This window comes from Abramis brama (assembly GCF_963993115.1).
Source record: "Abramis brama genome assembly, chromosome: 22".
Classification (NCBI taxonomy): Eukaryota; Metazoa; Chordata; class Actinopteri; order Cypriniformes; family Leuciscidae; genus Abramis; species Abramis brama.
The window spans coordinates 22,123,186-22,147,830 of NC_139984.1; the positions used below are offsets into that span (position 1 = coordinate 22,123,186).

General features: G+C 37.6%; 1 protein-coding gene across 2 annotated transcripts in view; it reads right to left on the minus strand.

The window, feature by feature from the left end:
• The window catches only part of casz1 (castor zinc finger 1), a 185,777-nt gene extending 163,346 nt beyond the window's left edge, over window positions 1-22,431 (minus strand). The window contains exons 1-2 of one of the 2 annotated variants that reach the window (XM_084099369.1): window positions 22,206-22,431; window positions 20,099-20,186 (exon numbers count right to left, since the gene is read on the minus strand). The gene's annotated coding sequence lies outside the window, so the exon portion shown is untranslated. The remainder of the gene's footprint in view (window positions 1-20,098; window positions 20,187-22,205) is intronic. The other variant, XM_084099368.1, reaches the window with a different exon arrangement.
• Window positions 22,432-24,645: the final 2,214 nt, after the last annotated feature.

The following is a 24,645-nucleotide window of genomic DNA, read 5'->3' on the forward strand; positions in this document are numbered from 1 at the left end:
TATAACTGTGTCCGTTATGTGTAACCGCGAGTTCCCACCTGAATTTCAAACTGCAAATTTATCACATTTATATCCTCTCAACGGTACCTGAGAGATTACGAAGCAATCCGCTAATATGGTACTTTATTCTGTTCTTTCGTTTAAATCATCAGCACCATTTAGAAGTAGTTTTCTTTCAAAATGAGTAACCCATTCATGCAGCGCAGGCCTGCAGAGAACTGTCCAACAGTGAGACGTCATTTGCATAGATTTGCATTGTCAGGATGCAATGAGGGAGGGAGAGCTGACAAGCCAGTGACTGCTCTGTGATGCTAAAAGAGCTGACATGCTCTCCTAAACGTCAATCCCATCCCAAACACACACACACACACAGTGTTGCCTCAGAGCGAGTGGAGGACTCATCAACCAGCGAGAGAAGTGGCATTACAAAATTTTTAATGTAAGTAAACAGATGTCTGTTCGTATTGTGAAAGAGAGAATACGTTTTCAGTACTTGTGAAAATGCTAGTTAATTATCCGCTACATTTATAAGGGCACTGTGCCTGTAAAATCATAAAAAACAAATGATTGCAAAACTGACATAATGTCCTTGTGGCTCTGTTTAGGCCATTTCATCCAAACTAATCATATATTTCCACATATATTCACACCTCATATTGCTACTTTATATCTATTTTCTTATATGCTACACAGAAATTTAGTGCATTGCAAAGTATTTATTTTTATATTTGTTATGCATTAAACTCAAAATGTCATGTAATTTAATGTAATTTTTATGTAAGAAAATAGAGTAGTCAGGGCAAGTTGGCTCATGTTTTAAATGCATTTCAATAATTGCAATATTTATTGGCCAAAATAAATAAATTGAAATGAATTAACATGAATTGTTTTGCATTTCATAATCATTTTAGTTTTTAATTCTGACTGAAAAGCAAAATAGGCTGTTTAATGGCAGTTTCTATTGTGACAACTTACTCCATATAGTGTGACTGTGGCGAGCAGGACGAGGCCGAGGGCCGTGAGAGAGCGGTGCGAGGCCGGTGGCGTGATTGCTAATGATGACTCACCAGTCACGTATCTCTCATGGAGGAGCTACGTCAGTGAAGATCAAGAGAGGACCAGGCCTGGATTTATGTTTCTGTTTTGTTATATGTGACAGCAGTCTTTACTTACGTTTTGTATTCGTTTCATTTATTGTATTAAAGTTGTTGAACGTTCGCCGGTTCCCACCTCCTCCTTCCCACAACAACGAACTCGTTACAGTGACAATCTCCTCCACTAAAGGTCACAAAAGGTCAATGTATCCAACATGAGACATGACATAATTAATGCCGAGTTCAGATTACACAATATCAGGTCGATTTGGCACAATCCGTTTGACGTAGGGTGTCGTGGTGATTCGTAAATGACAATGGGCCTCATTCATAAAACACGAGCATACAATTTTTTTGTGCAAATTGTTCAAAAACATTCAGATTCATGAAAATATTTGTATTTTCAAAATTTTTGTTGGTATGCAAGAAATTTACACCTGCTCCCTAACACTTGTTATTGCACAAAACATTTGAATATTCTGTGTTCATTTAAGGCAAACTGAAGATATTTTAATGCACAATGTCAGGGAAGGGAGGAAGATTCCACAGCACTGCTGGACATGTAATTTGCGTATTGTAATTCATAGGCGGGGATTATGCTAATTGTGAATGAGCGTGCATGTGCGCCCTATTTTCAAATGATTGGAATGTATTAACATTCACACATTTAACCATCAAATCTGATGTTTACAAAGCGTTTGTGAATCCGAAGGAGAGTTTTAGGGAAGGTCCGCAAATTAAATTAAATTCTTCTTAATGACATCACGCACATTGTTAAAGATGGCAAGCAATGGTCAGGAAGAAGTGTGTAGTCTGACATGTTTCTTGTCCACGACAGGACAAGAATTTAGGAGTCAAAATCGCAGAATCTGACACAGTGGCTATTGTAACAGACAAAAATATACTCTAGTCTGAACCAAGCATTAATGTTCAATAACTTGTTTGCATTCAAACTAAAATGAAAAACTAGCCAGAAAAAGATTAATGGTCTTGCTTATATTCTTAACAAAAAACTATTATTCTGAATTTAAAAACAGATACCTGAAAAATAAAGTGCCAAATACTCACACATCCAGAAAAGAGTCCAAAAACAACATCCATGTGCTTGTATGTCCCAGTTGACACTGATAGTTCAATTATCGGGATGTGAAAGTTACATCAAACCAGAAGCTAACTAAAAAAAAAAGTTTGCGCTTAAAAAGTGTGAGAAGTCAGAACTGGTTTGGTCAGATGAGGCCAAAATGAGAGATTTCGAAACATTAAAGTTTTTTTTATGCACAAATATAATGCAAGAAAAACCAATCTGCAATGTACTGGAGTTACAGCAGAGACTGAGATGACTGAGAACAATGGATATTGCAAAATACAACAGAAGCCGTTTCAGTCTGCTAAAAAATTTACGCTTGGGAGAACGTTCATATTTCAACAGGACAATGATATCAGACGCAAGGGCAAAGTAACACTGAAATGACTCAAGAACAGAACGGTGTATGACCTTAAATAGTTCAGTCAAAGAGTTTTTGAGTTTCAGTGCTCTAAACTAAAAAAGTATCAGAGAGAAAAAATGAATGTGGGATTTGTAATTCAGTAAAATGAGATAATTGGTTAAGGTCTGATTATTGAATGCAGGCATTTAGTGTGACCATTGATATTCAAATAGATTGTCAAGCCAAAATATCACAGCAGTGCCCCCTTTAACACCAAAGCCCTGCCCTGGAGGAGCTCGGCCAGCGGTCTGTACTGTAACGTATGATTGCGGAGCACAAAAAGAATGATGTTTTGTTTTCTCTGTTTCTCCGTCTCTCTGCCAGTTTTTGCTCTGGAGGCAGCTCCTGTTTATGCACATCCCTCGGGCCATTTGTTTGTAGCACTTCCTGGTCCCGGAGTGGCATGCATAATGCAGGAATGAAAATGTTAACAGTGGCAAATAAAATCGGCAAGGTGCCCCCACAAATCAGGGCAGTTTAGGAGCACATTTAATCATCCGTGCATAGGGAGGCGCTGAAATTTATTGTGGCATTTCTGAGAAGATCAGGACCCCATTTTTCCAGGGCCTTCTCGAGCCATTCGCCTTCGTCCCCCTCCCATTGGATTCACATCGAGAGAGATCTTCTGCACTCCCTCAACCAAAGGTGCAAAATTTATGTCGCTCTTTATAAATGTATATGTGGTTGCTCTTTTGTGTTCTATATTAAAGCAATAAGCCGCTTGAATCCGTGCATTAGTGATTTTACCGCAGGTAAGGGGTGCTCTAGATGCCTGTATCTGTGGTAAAAACACTGTAACGCACAGCCTCGAGTGACTTAAAGCTTTATTTAAAAATGGCAGCAACAGCAAAACTATAAAAACGTTTAATAAATAACTAAATGTATTACTATTAGATAAAAAGAATACATTTTTCTTCCACCAAGTTTTTAATTATCCTAACTGCAATTTACGGTTGCATTGAATATTAACATGATTAATATGGGTGGTCACATGGAAATTAATAGTAATATTACATTCATAATAAAATCATATTTTAGTAAAACATATTGAAAATATTTTAAAAAAAGTTATAAAAATATAAAAATATATATAGTAGTTTAAGTTCAGGTTTTTCATATATATATATATATATATACACATACATACATATACATATATACATATATATATATATATTAATATTACAAATGACAATAACAAAATTACTATAATTTAAAACTAATATAAAAAATCTAAAAAAAATGACACTCAAAATAAATAAATATATAAATAATACAAAAATAAAACTATTTTGTTCAGATGCACATGCAATCAAGGTTTTCAGTCAATATAATGTTAAAGTCCACAAAGTGCTTGAAGTAAAAACAGAGAATCTGTAACATGATCAAGGCTCCATATTTCTAGTGCAACTGAAACTGAAGACACACAAGTTGCAGCACCATATGGTGGTGTCAGGAAAATAAATGGTTTTAAAAATTCATGTGCGGAGCACACGAGCGATCACAGAAATACCAACACAAGGCGCCTCATGCTTAACCCTGCTAATCAGGACCTAAGGGGGAGTTTGTGGAGAGATACGGCAGCGCTGCTCTAACTGAATTGAAGACCACTTTGGCATTTGGACGGAAGGGCCGGCAGCTGTCTCTAGATCTACGGACAGCGGCGCACGTACCGATACAATCGCCAGCGCCTTTCAGCACTTCCTGTGCAAGAGACAGGCTAATCAAATGAGTCGAGGCGAGAGCTTCCCAAGCTTTCAGTCCAGAGTCCCAAAGCCCACCCTCAACCAACATTAAATCCACCCCCCCCCCCCCCCATTTCTTATTGTCTACCCCCGAGGTGCACTTGGTGTGGCTTGAGTCATCACTGTTCAAGTGTGTAGACCACGCAGGGACACAAGCTGGTGGCAAGGTTACAGTCAGGAAGACGAGGAACACTCGTATTCTGCCAAGCCGGCAAAAAACTTGAAGAGGGCTTGGAGTGAGAAGATGCGCTCTGCTGACAAGGCAGCCGTCACCTCACTGCAAGTGGAAAGACTGATGCGCACGGACAGCGCTGGAGAGCTGCGCACATTGAGGGGGTCAGTACAGGAAATACAGCTGCCCCCCTATGGGACCAACCAGTCAAACAACCACTGTTAATGCCATGGAATCGGCTTTACATCAAATGTCAAGTGGGAAAATATTGGCAAAACAAATGATCTCTGCTGGAAAGGGATGGTCACATTATGTAGATGTTGATGAAATACAGTGGGGCCAAAAAGCCTGAGACCACTTGTGAAAATGCTTCTATTTTGCATACATTTTAGTATTAATGGACATTTGTTCATTGTAATTGAGCATATCTGACTTTTTGTACCATGGAGTGCAGAAATAGTGCAGAATTTCATATTCTCAAATATAAATAAACAAAGTTGTTTTTAAAGTGGGATTCAATTCAAAGAGAAGGAAACTTAATCCATTCTCCTACAAAACACTGGACCAAATCTATGTGACCGTGACTTAAGCACTATAGCAGACACAAGACCCAGTCAATTTATCCTCTCCCAGTTTCCAGCTTGTAATGTTTAGTAATGACCACAAACCATGCACCCACTTCCATTATTGTGTCATCATCTAAGCTATTTTAAGAATCTGGAAGCTTTTTGGACTTTTTAATAAGACAAATTAGTGGCATGATGTGACGATTAAGTAAAGGCCCCAGAGCTGCGGCGGTAAGGAGGCCCTGACTGAACATGTGGACAAGAATATTTCAAATTAAATTTCAAAGAATAACTAACTAACAATATCCAGCTTCACTTCAAAGCTGCATACCGTTACAAAATGATGTGTTGATTATTTTCCCAGTAAAATATTGCTGGCTTTTATTATTAAACAATAAATGATTTAATTTATACACTTATAAACAATGTATATGTATTGTGACAGATCGGCTGCCTCCTCCTTATTATCATCACCACGCCGTCACTTAAATCGCTGCCCTTCGTCAGGTTCCCGACTGGAGTGGATGTGAGAGAGAGGAGGGGCGCTGTAACAACCAGGACTGGCGGCACCTGAATTGAATGGAGCCTCGTCACAGTCGCTGTTAAATGCGCACCTCTCCTCAAGAGACCGGTCTCTTTTCCCCATGCACGCACACTGGTGTCCTCGCAGGTCCAGAAGAGGAGAGGGATTCCAAGCCGTGAGTCTCCAGACCTGTACGCATGTGCAGGGATGCACGCGTCGCCACCGTCAGGCTGAGAGAAGCCGCCGCCACCCCTTTACCTGGAACAACCAATCTGAGCACTACCTTCCCTGCACGTGCCCCAGCACAACAAGGACTTTAATCCTCATGGACACTTTATTCCCCTTTTTGGACAATTTAGGTTTATTTTTATGTTAATAAATGCCTCTCCAAGGCTTGACGCCACACCCACTGTGTCTGTCGTTTGCTCCTCCCACCACAGTATGAACTGCATTATGCATATATTATGCTTGTGTGCATAAACACACACACATACAAATATCTATCTATATCTATCTATCTATCTATATATATATATATTTTTTTTTTTTTTTATTTTTTTTTATTTTTTTTTTACTGTACACACCATTCAAAAGTTCGAGATCAATACGTTTGTTTTTTTAAAGAAATTATATTTATGCAGCAAGGATGTACTGTAGTATTACAATGATCAAAGTGACAGTAAAGACATTTATAATGTTACAAAAGATTTCTATTTTAAATAAATCCTGTTTTTTTGAACTTTCTATTCATCAAAGAATCCTGAAAAAAAAAATGTGTTGCGGTTTACACAAAAATATTAAGATAATAATCTTTCAAAGTACACCTATTTTTGCTGTACAAATTTTCTACAAATGAACAAATATTGATTATGATGAATACATTTATATCTGTCCTCAATATCTGTATCTGTACAACATTAGCTCGTACTGACTTTTCTCAGCCAGAACGGACTACCTCTGATTTATTTGACTGCTATTCGTGACAAACACCTGAAGAGAACCACAGTAAACATTAACTACTACAGCAACTAATCTTGTCCCAAAATCACATAGTTCAGAAGTAGACATGTTGATGAGAAAGCCATGAAAATTCCATGGCAAGACTTAAAGTTTTGTTACAGAGGACATATAACTAAACCACATCCCTCTAATCTCAGGCAGCACTCCATTATATTAAAGTGATTTCATACTGGTAATCATAACAGAACACTCACAGTCATAACAGACACGTAAACAATGGCGTCTTCAACAACTCTCATCATTCATGTTGGACAGCACCACAAAATTTAAAGCATTTCACAGTAAACGATAAAAGGCACTTCAAAAGATGTTAAAAGTGTGTTCGGCACGCCATCAGTGTGATTGTCTTACTGATGGTCTGCCCCTCTCATCTCCCACCCCAATGTCCCATGACTTATAAAAATCACTGGGTTTTAAACAATGCTTAGCTGTTTACTGAGCGCATCAGGACAAACGAGGAAAAGAGGATAAGCGCAACTGGGGAAAAAAATGAGTGTCCTAAGTTGCTCCACTATTGCCATAAATCACATCTGCTTTATTGCCTCTAATAAGTTGATGCAAGGCCATTTTTCTTGCTGCCCATCGTTCAAACATTTAAGACATATTTACAAGGAACTTGTTAAAATATTTAATAATATTTAGTGGCAATTTCAGAGCAGCCTGTCAACTGCAAATTTACGTCCCTTAAGTGTTTAAAAAGGCGATGACATGAATAACAAACTGTCAAAACTGCCTCATTTGCATAGACAGGCCATAACTCTGACACCTTGAAAAAAAAAAAAAAAAAAAAAAGGATTTTAACAAAACAAGCCATAAAGACAACACTCAGTGTGAATGATGGTGCGCAACTTCTCCGCAAAGTCGCTCGCGAGCAGACAGCGTCCCGCTACAGATGCTGCCGAGATCATGTCAGCTAATAAAGGGACATATATCCTCCTCCCTGAGTTATTTGTCCAGTGACTACGAGTGCAAGATGGAGCGTCTCCTACGGAGTCTTTTAATTAATTGCTATAAAAAGCTAATTCTGAGACGCGCGAGCCAAACAATCGTTTCTGCTGCAAATCTTGTCAAATATTTAATGCATCATTTTCAGCCTTAAAGTCAGGGAATGCTGTTGACTAAGCTTGGCCAGCTTTAGAGCTCCATTATCGATTTAAAGCTACCTGGCGTACCGTCCCCATCAATGACGCTCTCCCTGTCTGGCCTTGTTGGCTTGCGCTGGGAGAGTCTGATATCAAGTCGTTTGACCTGGCGATGGCCTGGCTAGTGTGTAGAGAGAAGGGCCCCGTTGACACTGATTGCAGGGCTATGAGTAGTCTCTCCCCTGTGCCCTCTCTGCGCAACTCTAATTAATAGCCTATTCATCTTCTCTGATCTGAGTCTGCACACGCAGTAATATATGGTTAGTTTGGCGAGCAAGCCATTAAAGTGTAATAACCAAGTGCAGGCACTCGATTTGGGAGAGTAGCACCTTCTTACCATCGAGGGGAAACAATTAATTTCTTTGATGATCCTATGTAGCCAATCGCCTCTCTGTGTGCTCTTGAGAGAAAATCAAAGCCCAAGGTGCAGAAGCTGGACACACTTTGGGCACCAAAGACGCCGACTCTGTTACGCAATCCTTCTCTAATCCATACCGTCACCCCAGGCAAGAGAAATATCACTCAAGTGTCTCAAAGGCAAGGTGGTTGCCATCTCCGAGCACTGATCTCCGGTTACCTTTTTATCATTTAAGGCTCCCACGGCCAAGCTGAAGGTTAAACGTATTTAATTCCCAGAGAGGCCCTAGGCTGACGCTATTTGCAAAAAAATCTGCTGAAATACATCATGGTAAAGACCTCAAATCGGGTATAGAATATAAAAAGCATCCCCCCCACCCCCCTCCCCAGCCCCCAGCTTTCCAGACTTTGCAGGTGAGGAACCGTGCCAACAGGATTACCTGGTGCCTGACATTGGGGGCAGCTGATGGAGAGAGGGTAAATATCCTGAAAATGCATGCAAGGGTGTGGTTGATTTATGCAGCTATCGTGCAGGGAAGACAATTATTTTGGAATTACACTTCAATAATATCCCATCTCAGAAGGATTCCCAAACCTTAAATAGACTGGCAGCTAACCAACAAAGTAAACAAAAGGTTGCACAAACATTGACAGACAATGGTCAAACCATATTCAATCCTGCGTGGCAGTTAAGGAGTTACTTGGGAGTTATTCTGTTTCTCAAAGCAAAAATCCATAAACTTCAAAGCCAACATATTGCGAAGGTATCCGACTGAATGATTACTTGAGCACCCATTATGGAACTTTTATTTTGTGTCTGTTAACCATGACAGGCCTTCTTCCCAACTGCCTTTTATTAGAGAGGGGAAAAAAACACACTCGCATGCATAATAATCTGCTTGGTATTTCACGATTATGTGAAAATGAAAAAATCTGAATACTAAGGATTCAGCTTGGGGTTTTGCCTGCCTCTCAAGCAAAACCTTCTAAACCCATTATTCTTTTTGCTAGAACTAATAACGTTTTTGTCTCTGCAGCTTAAGAGACTAATTGACTAGTTTTTTTGGAGGATAGCCCAGATGGAAAAATAAGTACCCCTTAAAGACCCTATTCCCTCCTCTTCCCACAGATTTAAGCCCCTTATTAATTAAACTTTCACCAAGTCAGGGTTTTTTATTAAAAACGATAAAGTCTACCGCCTTTTAAACAATTCTTTTGTATTGTTTTAAAGGGCGAATAACGATTTGCATGACCAGAAGGAAGTTTTCTTTTGAAATGCAAAACTCATTTAAGATGAGTTACTGTACTTAAAGGAAAAGTTTACCCAAAAATGACATTCTGTCATAATTTACTCACTCTCACATCATTCCAAACATGCATGTCGTTCTTGCATCTTTGGAACACAAAAGGGAGACATGCTGACAAATGTTCACGCTGCTATCCTCCATAAAATGAAAGTGGATGGTGACCAGAGCAGTCAGAATTTTATGACAATATATGATCATTTATGTAAGAGAAATACTGTAATTTTAGCCATTATTGATCAAAAAACTTTTGGTCACTATTCACTGTCACTGTATGAAAAAGAGCAACTTAAACATCTTTTTTTTGTGTTGCGCACTAAATAGAAAGTCATACGGGTTTGGAATTACATAAGAGTGAATAAACTGACTTTTTTGTGAGAACTACTCAAGTTGATGCAAATTGGCTTAATACTCAAATAACAACCATTGTGTGTTAGTATCACCACAGTTAAACTGCTGTGATGTGAACAAACAACATGCCGTGAGGATCTGAACTTGAGTCTGTGAGCTCTGGTTGACAGGATGTTTACCATGAGGTGTGTCTTTACGTTATCACTCTGGTACGATCAGTCATCATCTTGATCAATTCATTAATTTACATTGCACTATAAGCCTTGAAACAATATTTGCGAATTGATGTCATGTGGTTCAGTTGTTGCTACTGCTGCTCAAAACATATTTTTACAACTATGAGGTTAGAAAAAACGACTACAAATAAAGGCGAGCTATGCCACAGATATCGAGTCCAGAAGCAGCCAATGAATTCTCAGGGATAGTGGGAGGTGCAGCCGGCTGAAACTGAACTACACATTTTCGAGCACGACCAAACACGTGTCTTTCCTGTCTGTGTCCATACAGTATAGCACTATCACAAGACCCAAAATAGATCAGCTAAAGAGCAAGATGACCCATGGAGTGTTTGGAATGTGGATTTAGAAGAGACTGACAGCAGAGGCTGCTTCTGATGTTTAAACCCCAATAAAACTCGCACACGTCTTCTGTAGCGTGAAGCTAATGGATCATTCTAAAGCCAACAATCAACAGGAAATCAACAAAATTATTACTTTTTAACTTTATCTGTTCATTTATATTAGTTGATGAACCTATTATGTTGGCAAAATTCACTTCCCCACCCATATTCTTCTCCACCCTAGATCAATAGTACAGAATGCTGAGGTGTGGTTGTAAAAATAAACAGCGAAAAATGTGTTTGTCCATTCGTTTTTTGTTTTGTTTTTTACATTTTCCCATAATGATCACACAGAAGAGTCAAACAGTAGCTGGCATTGTTAAGGTGATGTCTTACCGACACTATGAGAAAGTTTTAACTGCAAGGCCTTGGTTTATAGTCTCTTTTACACATAGGTGTATCACAGGGCTCGAATTGGTCAGTTTCCACAATATCTAGATCTCTTTAAAATCTCAATTGTTTCTCCTTGTCCACAATAGATATGGAGAGTAAATAGAAACTTATATTATATATACAAATATATATTATATAGCCTAGGTCATTTTCACTTTTTGAACTTTTCACTTTTCAAAGAATAATGACAAATTAGATCTCTTTATCACAAATGAAATCTCAATTGCTCAACTGGAAACTTTAAATACCAGCCCCTTCTCATTTTCAAAACTATATTATACAGGTCACATTTTTGAACCCATGGAAAAGAAAAATGATAAATTAGATCTCTTTAATATCTCAATTGTTTCTCCTAGCGAAAATTTCTTGCTTCCTTATATTTTCTCCATAGTAATCTTTCATGCGTCTCCTCAGGGGTTTTAGAAGAGATTTCAACAGTGTCTCAAACCATGAACTCGCATTTGCCAAGACACTGAAGTCCGCAATCCAAAGTCAGAGATTTCAGTATGTCCTCCAAGATTATCTGAATTATTCTGCCCGCAATAATTTTATTGCTCAAATTATTGTCTCATTTATGTCTATTTTTATTTATTCTAATGAATATTAACGTCTGACACAAAACTGATACTTACAGTAAACATGAGAATGCCATTTAGTCTCCTGAGCTTTGAATTTCTTCTGAGAATAATCATGTACTATTAAGCATGTTTGATGCAAATTTTATGTACAAGGAGCACAAAAACGACTGTAACGCTTATGCAGTTAAGGGTTTCCGGGACAGTTTTTACATCAACAATGCAAGATTAATATGACTGTTAGGAAACAAATCAATCAAACAAATCTACCCATCCATTTTATTCCATACAAAGTGCATTACACTAGAAAAAAAACTTCATTGTACTAAATAAAAGGCTTCATTGTATGCTCTTTGCTTTCATTCAGTTGTTGATGTTGATGTGAAAAAACATTGAGTTAAATAAGGAAAGACAAATGACAAGCATTTTTAAAGAAGAAAGCTTCTCTTGAACAAAATGTAATAGACCGAAAGCCTGGCACAAATATCCCATTTCGTGAGAATTGCTCTTTCCAGTCATTCCACTTGAAAAGAAAAAAACAAAAAACAATTGAAGCCTGCTTGGTAATTTTTCCCTCAGATATCTTTTTTCTGCTAACGAGATGTCACTAATATGTTCTGGAATGCTGGGTGAATGGGCAATATGATTGGCTACAAGGAACTTAATGATGTATACTAAATGTGTGAGGACAGCTTCTTCGTAGATTTTTTTTATTTTATGCACAAACACATTTGTTGACAAGCTTTTCCACAAGAGTTTTCCATTTCACCAAGGCTTTACTCACAAATTAGAAGTGATGAATCGTTTCTACGGTGCCAAATCCTTTTACCAATCAAGCAGCCTTACTGTTTGTTAGATTGTGCATTTTCCCTCAATTACATAAATTGTAAGGACAAGACGGAATAACGTAACAGGCAGAATAATTAAAAGAATTGCGTTTTTTCTGTCTCCATTTACTAAAAAAACAGCTGATTGTTTACCTGTTCCTTTCAAATAATTAAATGAGAAAAGCAAATAGTGTAAGACGTCTGTTGACGTAAATGCATAAGACAATTGTGATGTGGATTTCACTTTATTGTTTCTCTCTCCAAACAGCATGCTATTCTGACTTAATTTGCACTAGTGTGCCATCCTGAGAGCATCTAAAGCCATCTTTAAACAGTCCCATTTAAAATTCAATGTGATTAGCTGCCAAATTGCTACCAAGTCTTTGCGTCTGCAGCGTAGGGATGGGGTAAAAATTTAATTAGGATTCGTACATAAAAGAGAGGTCTTTGTCACATTTTGCAAAATGCATCCCAGAATGACCACAACTTTCAAAGCTCCTTTGCTCCTTTGAATCAAAACTAATCGATCTAAAGGGAGCGGGAGAAGAGAAAGTAGAGAAAAAACACAAACACACGTAAATGCTTAGGGAGGACCTCGGTGGCACCGCGAAAACCCACAGGACGCAGCATGTTTAAATAATACAAAACTTTTCTTTAATCACAGTTTAGAAAATTGGCTAGGATCTTCAACAGGAGACAGCTGCAAAGCCCCACAGCCATTAATGAGATTCGCTGAGGGTTTCCCCTTAAAATATTTACACCGTCCCATGGCACTGCAATACTGTCCTAGAATGAGGAGATAAGAACCAAGGAGGTGTGCTGAAGTTCTCCTAATCAATTTGCTAATTACTGGAGTGGCTACAGGAGAAGGGAGGAATTCCTTCTGGCAACACGGCGTACTAATAAATGCTAAAAAAATTATTTACTCAGACAGCCAAGTGGAATTCTGAAGTGGAATTACCACACAAGTTGATTGAGACGGCAACCGCTGAGGTATCTGTCAAGGAAGAAAAAGGAGCGGACAAATAAGCGGTCAATAAGGTTGTTCCGTAACATAGGAGGCCAAGTATCCAATTGCTGAAGGTGAGAGTAAAAACAGAGGCGTCAGTGCTGACACTACACTTTCTCTTTTGAGAAAGAAGAAGCTTTAAAATCATTGTGTCTTTAAAACAAAAATATGAAAAGAAAGAGAAAGACAAAAAAAACTGAAGTGAAGAAATACTCTTAAAATGTATAGCTGTTTTAATATATTTAATTAATAATAGTTTAATATATATTTTAATATAATAATATTTAAATTAATATATTATTTAAAGGCACAATATGTAACTTTTTTGCTTTAAAAATAGCAAAAATCACTATATCTATGTTATATATTTTTTTTAGTTGTGTACTTACATTATCCCGACTGTTTCCAACAACTTTCAAACCAGGAGAAATTTGTAATTTAATTTGAAGACACGGACCGTTTCTTTATTTCCGTTTTGTCGCCGTCAATGGCGTCATATCCGTGTTGTCCCTGGTTTCCGCTCGAACTGCCATAGCAACCAGAGCCCTCTGATAGTAACCAAGGCGACAGACGTGGACAACTGTGTAGTTCGCAATATCTATTTGCACGCTGTTGTTGTTTTGTTCAAACATTATGGACCATGGCAAGCAGACTTTGGATAAAAAAAGAACTAAAACGAGAATCAATATCAGCGCGGTGTTTTCGAGATGCCTAGAGCTCCCATAGACAGTATATAAACGAGAGCTCCACGTCCGAGACTTCGACCGCTCCTACATGTACTTTATTAAACAGGTGAGCACATTTACATAAAACTAATCAATGTTATATAGTTCAACAATGATAAAATGTTAGCATATGATCTATGTTATTCTAATGTTGATCTAGCTTACTGCTAGTCTCATACAGACAAACAAACATATACATTTCAACACATTTAAATGCAGTTTAGTGTGCTAGTGTAGGCTAATGTTAGACCAATGAAACAGCGCTGCGTTACCTCACAAGTTTAATTTGTCTAATAAACTGACCTGTGAGTTGTAATTCTGCAATTGCGTGTAGTTCGGTAGAATGAAATGTCCTTATTCCTTTTATATTCGCGGGACTCGCATCGCGTGTGGAGCTGATAGCTGTCTCTTAGCAATCCCGAACTGCTTCATATCACAGTCATGATAAAAGCATCGATGTATTCACTCATTCAATAAACATTATTAGATCGGTCGGCTTGACGTTGACGACAAGATCCATAATTCTTAGCAAATGTTGCGTCATCAAACTACGCCTTTGTTATTGTAACATTAGGTTAGCGACCCCTAGCGGCGAAAAATTCCATACTGTACGTTTAATTATTGTTTTTAATTATTATTTATTTAAATTCAATACATCAATACACCATTATTCACTATGGTAAGCCTATTATAAGTATTTATATTTTAGACCTAGCTTTTAGTTTTTAGGGGAAATTGCGTACATGTGTATGTCTCATCACATTCATGCATGGCCCATGCGCGTCTCATCATATCCGCAAATAGAGAAAAGTTACTCCGGCTACTTTGACGCGTATGGTGTGGGAGTGCCATAGGTTAATTGTCACAACGTGCAAGAAAGGTTGATAAGGAGCACGCTAAATCTTTAACCTCTAGGGAATCACCCATTTAAAAAAAAAAAAACAAGGACAAAGGAAACAAAGGAAACAAAGGACAGTCTGCTGGCATAAAAGAGAACACAACAGAGCTTGTAATAAAACTAGAATCAACATTGGCTTGGCTTTTCGGAGGTGGCGAGAACTGAGGGATTTGAAATGTTGTAAAAGCAATGCGGAGATGCTGTTTTCATTATATTATCGAACAGATAAATTGCCATATATAGCTCTCTAACAGAGTTCATTGTGAAGCATTATCTACTGTGAAGAGTCATATTCATCCGCACAGTCACGTAGAGCCGAAGCACAACCAAAACAATGATCTTCCGCAAAATGCATGCAGTCCGCTAGAAGGCCAAAAGTTACATAGTGTACCTTTATTTTATGTTATTTCAAGTAACGGAAATGTTCACTAATATGTACATCACAATATTAAAGATCTGCCGATACATTATGACTTTAAAAAACAAACACCACTATACAGTACACTTCACATAGTGGTTTTAAGCTTGAGCATGCTAGTGTGAGCTAATGCCAATTAGTAATTAACTGCAAGAGATTCGATAGATTAGAGTTTGCAGTTAAGAAAACCCACTTCTAGTGTATGAAACCACTGTCCACAATAGAAAGAAGTTCAATTAATTTTTTTTCAGGGTTCAAGATAATTGGCAACAAATGCAACAGGAGAAGAACAGAGCAAGGCTAAGTCTTTGGCTCAGTGCGGTCTTTGGCTCAAGTCAGAGGTGTGGTAGACTTTTGAGCCCCTCCGCACCTCAGGAGAGCAGCAGTCCCTTCCCACCCCAGAGGCCAGACTCAACACTGAACCTGTCACCGAATGCAACCCACATCCTCCTCGAGGTTACAAGAGGAGAAACAGGCGCCTTCCTCCCGCTCAGACGCGCTGATTGCAGCCCCTTTTTCTGACCTGTCCCTCGGCCACGGCCTTCCCGCCCCGCCTGTCACAGCGCACCGTATGTCTGCTACTGCACGTGCATCAATTAACATAAACTAAAAGCCCCAACAGCAAATGATAAACAACACCACAGAGGAAGATGAAGAAACATCATCTTTAACAAGAGTGCAGAAGCTCTTAGAGCACGTGCCCCTCATATTTCCAGTCAAGTTGATTTTCAGTGCAATAACATATATATATATATATATATATATATATATATATATATATATATATATATATATATATATATAAACCCTGAACCTATCCCTAAATCCTTATATTACCAATACTTTCTTGGGTAACTTCACTGTAAGTACACATACTGTAAAATAAAGTGTAACCATTATTATTCTTTTTTATTACTACTTCTAATAACTAATAGTAAATAATAACAATAAATGATGTCAAGTTTCATTTTTTGGCATACTATCCCTTTAAATAAGAACAGATTTATGCTGCGCTTTGCACAAGTCTTAGATCGGTTCAGCTTGAGGTAAATCTCAGTGGTACTTTAGGTTTTACAAAATAAGTTTGAGCTTTTACTCTCCAGTAATTGAAAGACTTTAGTGTTCTGCGAGGGGCTCTCAGCATCAGCCTACAGCAGGATTTAATTTGTTCTTGCTGCCTCTAGTGGAGAACAACCGATCTCATATGCTCAGTGCAACAACAAAAAAAGAGACTTTTTTCAACATCCATTCAGAAGAAGATTAAAGTGGGGAGTTCAAGTAAAATTAAACAACCTGTAGTTTTGCTAGAATCTCACTCTAAGTTTGGCTTGTGAGAGCTGGGAATTCACTTCTAAGATTCATACTTAACTAAAACCCCTGAAAAAGAAATTTCACCTACAATAAAAAAAAAAAAAGTGTTGTACAAAAAACAAACGATTCAAACGGGTTGATAACCATCTCATGATAATACGCTTCTCTCATCCCTCTGGATTGTTGAATGCAAACTCAGTTTTCATTTGTTTTCACTTCCTCCCGTTCCCTTCTACCGTGCACCAAAACGGATGACTTAAAAGAGGCAATTAACAGATATCACAAACAACTCGTTTAGCAGACGCCAGCACAGATGAATCAAAGGCTAAACAAACCCCTATGGGCATTAAAGGCAAAAACAACAAAAAGAAAAAAAACCTGTTGCTGTGACATTTTGTTCCTCTCACCTCAACGCGCGCCAGTCACAATGGACTGCTTTGCGGTGGTTCTGTGCTCTGATCACCATGGCGATGGCTCTCTGCCTCCCAGGATGCCCCAGGGGGCGATGAGAGCAGGTTGCCATACAAACCCTAACCAGGAACGGGGAGGGGTTGAGACTACAGGGAGCGCTGAAACAGGAACGAAGCTCCGACAGGACTGGACCGATGCTGTATCGCCAACCAGTGCAAAGCCGAGGCGCTCCCAGAGGTTCAGTGCTCCGCTCTCTCAACATTTTCCATCTCTGAGCCAGAAAATAACAGTGGCACAAACACGGGCAATTACGGGCCGAGGGCACCGCTGCTGAGGCTTTGCATTTCACTCATAACCTTTGAAAGGGCAGGAAATAGAACAAACGGTGAGACTCAAAACATCTGTTTGGGGGTAAATCATCTTTAAGTGACAGAGGGAAGCTGAAGAAACAGACAAAGGCCAGCAGCTCTGCTTAACAGATCTGACTGTGTTGTGTTTGTTCATTTAGCCGCTGCATATTCACACTGAGCGTCGCAGTCAATCAAGACCTGCTTTTATACTGCTGTTCATTATGATATTTATGCACCGCGTGATGTGTATAATATTCTGAGGGCATGAAATAGGCCTACAAATAGATCAGGGAGACCTCCAAACTAGGGGCATTCAAAACAAGACAGCCAGATGATGCACTAAACTCGCCAGTAAGCTAAACACAGCTTTGTCCATGCAATCATTTAATCCTCTCAGAACTGTAATAAATACCTGACAGCAAACAAGTACACACTGCAAACGTAAGTGCTGGTTTAATACCGCGGAGTGCAGCATTAACAAACTGCTCTTATGCGAAATAAAACATTAATTCAACATGATCTGAATAACATTTAATCAAAAGATTTGGAAATGATTTCATTGATTTTTCAATAATTAATCACTCATACATCAGCGTCAGAAAATACCTTATTTATAAAGTTGCAATATTTACATAAATAATTTTTACATTTATGAAGCCCATTTTTAACCAAATAAAACAAAGTGTAATTGCCATAATTTAAGATAAAATGCCTTAATTTAATCAATTAATCTGATATATATATATTAAAATGAAAGGGAATTTCTGTGTCATTTTTGTCACTTTCTCTGACACCATTTAGTTCTGACCCTGATTGCAATATTATTAAAAGTTAATTTAATTAAATTTAAATAAATAAAAAAATTGTCAAAAAATGTCTGTTGCACACATCACAGTTATATCAATATAATATAATATCATATCATATAATACACTGTAAAAAAATAATGCCTTAAATTTTTAAGTACAATCAACTTAAGTCATTTCAACTTAAATTACATTAATCTGACTTAAAATATGAGTTGAATTTGTATAACATATAAAAAGTTGAAAATTGCTTAACTTATTTTGATGAGTTAAAACAATGTAAAAATATGTCATTTTATTGATCATTAATTTTACAGTGTATAATAATATAACATAATAAAATATCATAAAATATAAATAAATAAATTATATTATAATAAATATTTTTTATAACCAGTTCCTTTAATAGTTAACACCTAAAGCTCAAGTTACCAGACAAAACATTTTTACAGCGTAGAAAGCATCATTCATGCACTTCTAGCAGGGTTCTGTAACTGCCGCTGGGGGTTCGGCTCATTCTGTGTCCCAGTGCAACCAGCAGGGAGGGGTGTGCATGTGCCTTTGTCCCCAGTAACCTTGGCCAGTGTTAGGATTACCTTGCATTTACACTCACTGCTCCTTCTTTCCTTAAGACTTATTAAGAATGATAATGAGCTCGGAAAGGGGCAGTATGTCCCTTTCTCTGTCTTGTTAGCTCTCTCTCGCTCTCTCTCTCACTTACTCACCCACCACCCCCCAACCGTTTCTCTTGCTCGCCTCCTCCAGCATTGAAAGGACCCAGGACAAATTACCAAAAAGGCCATTTTCATCTATGAAGTGAAGGCTTAAATCGATACTTATTCCATGCCTTCAAAATCAAGCCTATATTACTGATGTCAGTGTGATTTGTTTATTTTTGCTCAAGTATATGCATGCTCTTTCTGTCAAGGGGAAATGCTCAGGATGCAATTCACCTTGAACCTCAATTATATTAGATTTCCCCACTGGTTGATCAAGCATGCAAAGAGGACATTTCCAGTGCACTAAAACAAAAATAATAATGACTATTAAACAAACATGTGGCCTATGCAAGCCTGCGTGTTGAGAACGGAAGATTTTACAAGGGTTCACAATAGTGTGAATACAGATACCAAATCATTACAGCGAGCAATTTACAAAGTGGTGGTGTAAAAAAAGCAATTGCATTACATCTCGTGAGCTGTCAAGCATAGCGCAGAATCATGAATGTACATTTGAACACAAGGGTTATACGGGTTCAAAGCCAAGGTCAGAGACACAAAGAAAGCAGGTCTTAGGTAGCACCGGATCCTTGACACTTGCAGTAAATCAGCGAAAATTCCTTGATTTTGACTGAAGCAAGTTAAAGAAACATCTCAAAAATGACATGAAAAGGTTTTCACCACTTCTTTACTATAGAAAGCATTTAGTGTTACTGTTAGAACCACCATTTATCAACTTTCAGCACTTCAGCATGCAACATCTTAAAGTATGAATAGCAGAGATGGAGATGTAGAGGTAAGGAAGGGAATATTCAAGGCTGATCAACACCTGTAAAACTGCTCTGACAGTTCGAGCTGGACGGCTGTCCAGATGGAAGTGCGTCTCCGGGCACGAGCCACATGCCACCACATTCCACAGACATGTTACAGATCAACACTGCGGGACGGGGCCCCAAACAAAGCTCGTCCCTAATAACGCCCACATTAATAACCAATTACAAGCAACCTGTGAAGCTTTCGAATGGATTTAATGGATTTCAAAAAGCTTTAATAATTTGACTTTTAAGGCTTTTTATAATATGCTGAATTCATTCATTATTCTATTGATTAGACACAAAGGCTTGTCGTTTGACACACAAAAAGGCTGTCCTCACACATAATTACTTATTAAATATGTATAATTTTGCATAACGATCAAAACCATAATGTATGATTTGCAGACGCACACCACAGACAAGTGGTCACACATCACACACGAAACGCTCAGGGCACTTACATTCTAAACATCAAGGTTTCTGTTTACCTTCTCTTGGATATCACAGGCATTTTAAGCACGAGATGTTTCCCCTCAACTGATTGGCTTACTGGAGACAGGGAGAGAGAAAAGAGAGTAATTAATTACTTATGTGAACCATTGCATGAGAAAGACAATAAACCTGCCTGGTCGCCATGGATATGACATATTTGCTCAGAAAACAACACAATAATTAGCAAAGCAGAAAGATCCAGCGAGAATACGCGAACTCTGGGGTTTAAAGTGGCAGTGATCTTTTTACATGCTATTGCTTTCAGACACAACACAAACACACATAATGAAAGGAAATACACCTCGCAAACTAATACCACTAAAATAGTTCGAAAATACAAGCTGTAGTAAATACTTTTTATTAGTCATTAATCCAAAAGAAAGGGTGGCAAAAGGAGGAAATGTTATGAAAGTGTTTTGAAATATTGTATAATAATGATCACACATTACATTAATCTTCATGAAACTGTGTATTTAAAAAGCTGAGTAATCCTAATTATGTACTTAATGCACAATTATTTTGTGGAGATCACTGTAAAAAATGTTGCTGCAATTAGTTATAACAACTTAAAATTTGTTGAGATTACTTAAATATTCAACTTAACTGAACTAAAGTTAACTACGTACCTTTTTAAGTTGAAACAACACATTATTTCTTATTCTAATGTTGAATTTTAAGTTGTGATAATCACAGCAATCATTTTTTACAGTGTACATTGCTATTTTTATTGCTAGTGATTAAAGCAATACGTGTAACATGAACAGATAGCGTTATAAGAAGTTAATTTTGTCAAAGACAAACTGACTAAACAGTTGAAACAGAAAGCAAGTTACCTTCCTTACTGCTGTCCTCTACTGACCTATTGACTTCATAAGATCCAATGGAACATATGCTATTGCTCAGAATAAAACTAATATCTAACAATCCATTTATGATTGAGAGCATGGCACATAATGGCTTAATTATACTGTGCCAATATATATATATACGAAATTTACGAAAAGAATTGGCAGCAGTGGTGACTAGATTTCACTGTAAATATACAGTGATGATATGACAAGCTTCCAAACGTGTCGTTTTGTGATGCAAATGCAATCAATTAAGATTTGAACCCCTCCAAAGGAAACAAAAACAAAAAGTTGGCTGGTCTGCATAAAGTTTTTTTTTTACTTGAGTCAATTTCTGTTTCTTAACAGATTAATCAAAAGTTTCACCAACTACAAGTTAGAGTGTGCTAAATTAAAAAGTTGTGGTAAACATAACAACAGTTTGTACAGTACTATCAACAAAACTAAATGGACTATAAACCCTGTCATAAAATACTGGCATTATTTATCACTTTATTGTAGATTTACAGAACCCAAAAATATCACAAAAAAAGTCAGGTGTCACGAAAAAATACTAAATTACAGACAGAAATCCTATATATACACAAAAACACACTACGTAAGTTACATACTTGATTCACTATGCTTTCACTTTGCACTCGCGTGGCTTACACCTGTTAGGTGTCCGATCACGTTGTGGGTATTTAAAGCTTTCATAAAACCTCCAATGTCAAATTCTCTTTCGTCTTACACCGATATTTACATTACCTATAACGGCATCAAAGAAGAAAAAGAAAAAAACACGACTTGTACTGTAGGCTACACATCTTTATATTACAGTAGGCTATCAGAGACACGAGAGATAGGCTACATATCTCATTGTTTTAATAACTGTAGATCGAGCGGACAGGTAAGGACAGGCAAGTCACGAGTTATCGGAGGCGATCAAAAAGTTATGGACTACTTTTAGACTAACGTATAGAAAACAGCGCGCGGTTTCCCAGAACCGGTCCGCGACTGTCCCGCATGTACGGTGGGTGATTGTAGGTGCGCAGAGTTTCAGTTCTCACGTTCTGCACTAACTGACGCGTTCTATTCAAAACAGAAGCTTAATAAACGCAATAACTGAATTACACACAATCGATCTATTCCATCACAAATACCAGATCATATCAAACTCACTGGAGTCATAAACTAATTGTTACATCTGACTAGTGAGGTGTAGCTCATCCAAAAACAAAAGTCTTACCTGTAACGTTACTTCCTGGCTTTTCCGCGACTTTCCAACTTAGAAGAAATGTTGTGTATAAGGTGGATGACAAGGGAGCATGCGTGATCAAAGTTGCCTCATTTTTTCATTATTTTTTTTTTCTTGTGTTGTTATTATTGGATTTTCCTATTTCTAACATAGGGCGGGTCGCTCGGAAGATCTGCCCTGGAGAGCCGCTTCAGAGAGGGAAGAGGAATCTTTAATTGAATATCTCAGTTAGCACAGTAAGTGAGAAGGAAAACACGGAATGGATTCCACCGCGCCTGTCAGGTTAATTGCACCGTGGTATTGATCTGAGCTGTGCACTGCACTGAATGATATGGGACCTTTTATTCAGTTCATTCATATGACATTGTTGGGGTGTCTTGTGGTCACCTTCTGAATTCACAATCCTGATGACACATGTTTTAATACAATCTATGAAAAAAAATTCTGAACCATTTTGAATGTTTCAATGCACACAATTGAACTGTTTACCTTTGAACAAGAACTAAAAAGAAGTGAAATTTCAAATTATTAACATGTTTTTTTTTGGTAATTTTAAAGATTAGATTTTCAAATATGCAGACATTGTACTCAATTGAAAATGACCTTTAATCACATTTTTATTGAAGCTATTTTTTTTCTTCATAATACAGAATCATGAAGATTATACAACAAAATACCCTAAAGGGACAAAAAGAGCTGTGATAATGCATTTCAAACCTGAACTTCTCCTTATCTAAATTCTGCACTCTTGTGAATTATTGACAAACAGATTATTGCTAATTAGCAGTTTTGTGATGTGCCCTGCTCGACATAAAAAAGAATAAGGGGTAATCAATAGCATAGTCAAATAACAAGGTAATGCTATAATCTTAATCTTGTGAAATCAACTTTTGCAAACATTTTAAAACCGAATCAACATCAATTGAAAAATGTATATATATATATAGAGAGAGAGAGAGAGTGAGAGAGAAAGAGAGAGAATTTTAAGAACTAAAAATATCAGCTTAATGATAAAATAATACTAATTATTTTACCAACATTGCTTATTAGAGGTGTCTTTAAATAAAATCATTTTTATAAGACAACATAAGGATAACTTTTCACATTTTTATCTATTAAAGTGGGATGCAATTATATTTCAAATCTGCCGTTTAATAAATATTGAAAGACACGTTCATAGTTTAAATCCCCATCCTATTATTGCCTGTGGGATACTGTTACAAACGGTACATATTTAATGATGAAATAGCCCCACAAGCCCACAATGTTCAGAGGTAAAGCTCATGTTCTGCGGTTCAGACTGTTGGGTTCATCACTTTTAAATGGTTTGTTTGAACATCATGTTACACAAAAGAACTTATCTGAGGTAACGCAAGAGCTATGAAAGAGAGAAAAAACAGCTCACACATAGAAAAGCCTCTTGATTGATAAAGCTTCGTTTTATATGTTGTTTTGCAACTTATAATGTTAAGCTTTTTTAAAAAAGAAAACTTGTTAATTTCTCTATTTCATAAACGAAACAAGACAGATCCAAAACTCCAAAACAGATTCTACTTGCCCTTCATTTGATTCCCCTGATGGTGCAATACTGTGATACAGAATAATTATGTAGTAAGAAAGAGCAAAAATCAATACATTATTCTGCAGATCACTTGATTCAGTAATGACTAGTACAATTATTGCCATCCATTGATTCATTAGAGCGGCTCTCAAGGGCAGACCCAACAAACCCTTAGCCTTCTGACTTCTTCTCCAGTGCCATCACTAATTATGAAACATTAAAAGCTAATCGCAATGTAGGACAAGGTTAGAAGAGCCATACTGCTAGGTGGAACCACTTAAAGCAATTAGTTTCCTTCTGTCCACATATTTGGTTGAATTTTTCACTGGTCATTGCTATTAAAAGAGGGAGGAAAACAACCCAGCTGGTATAAAAACGGGAACTTCCAGCAGCAACATTATTCTTAGTGTGCCATAAACAAGAATATTTTGTCATCAAAAAGGGCAGGTAAAATGTGTTTCTCTTAGGTGTCTGTTGCTGCCTAACTGGAATGGGAGGGGTGTACGAATAATTGGACCAAAGACAATACTTTAGTACATTCCATGCAAACTTACCTACACAAACAACTGCACAAACCGTTGAGAACAATAGAAATTGACAAACTGATGAAAATCACTCCTAACGTCTGCATTGACAAAGTGATAAAGCACTGTCCATATGGCCCTGCTGACATGTAAGCATTTTTAATGCGAGGACACCTTTGCCCTACGCAAGCAGAAAGCCTCGACACCGGATTCAGTGAGTATAATCACCTCTAACATAATGGGCTTTAACACGTTGTCTCCTCTCAATCGCATTGCATGAATAATACACCAAAAGAAGACACTTTGCTTAAAATATTAGGTGTTTGTAGCAACAAAAGGGAGTGAC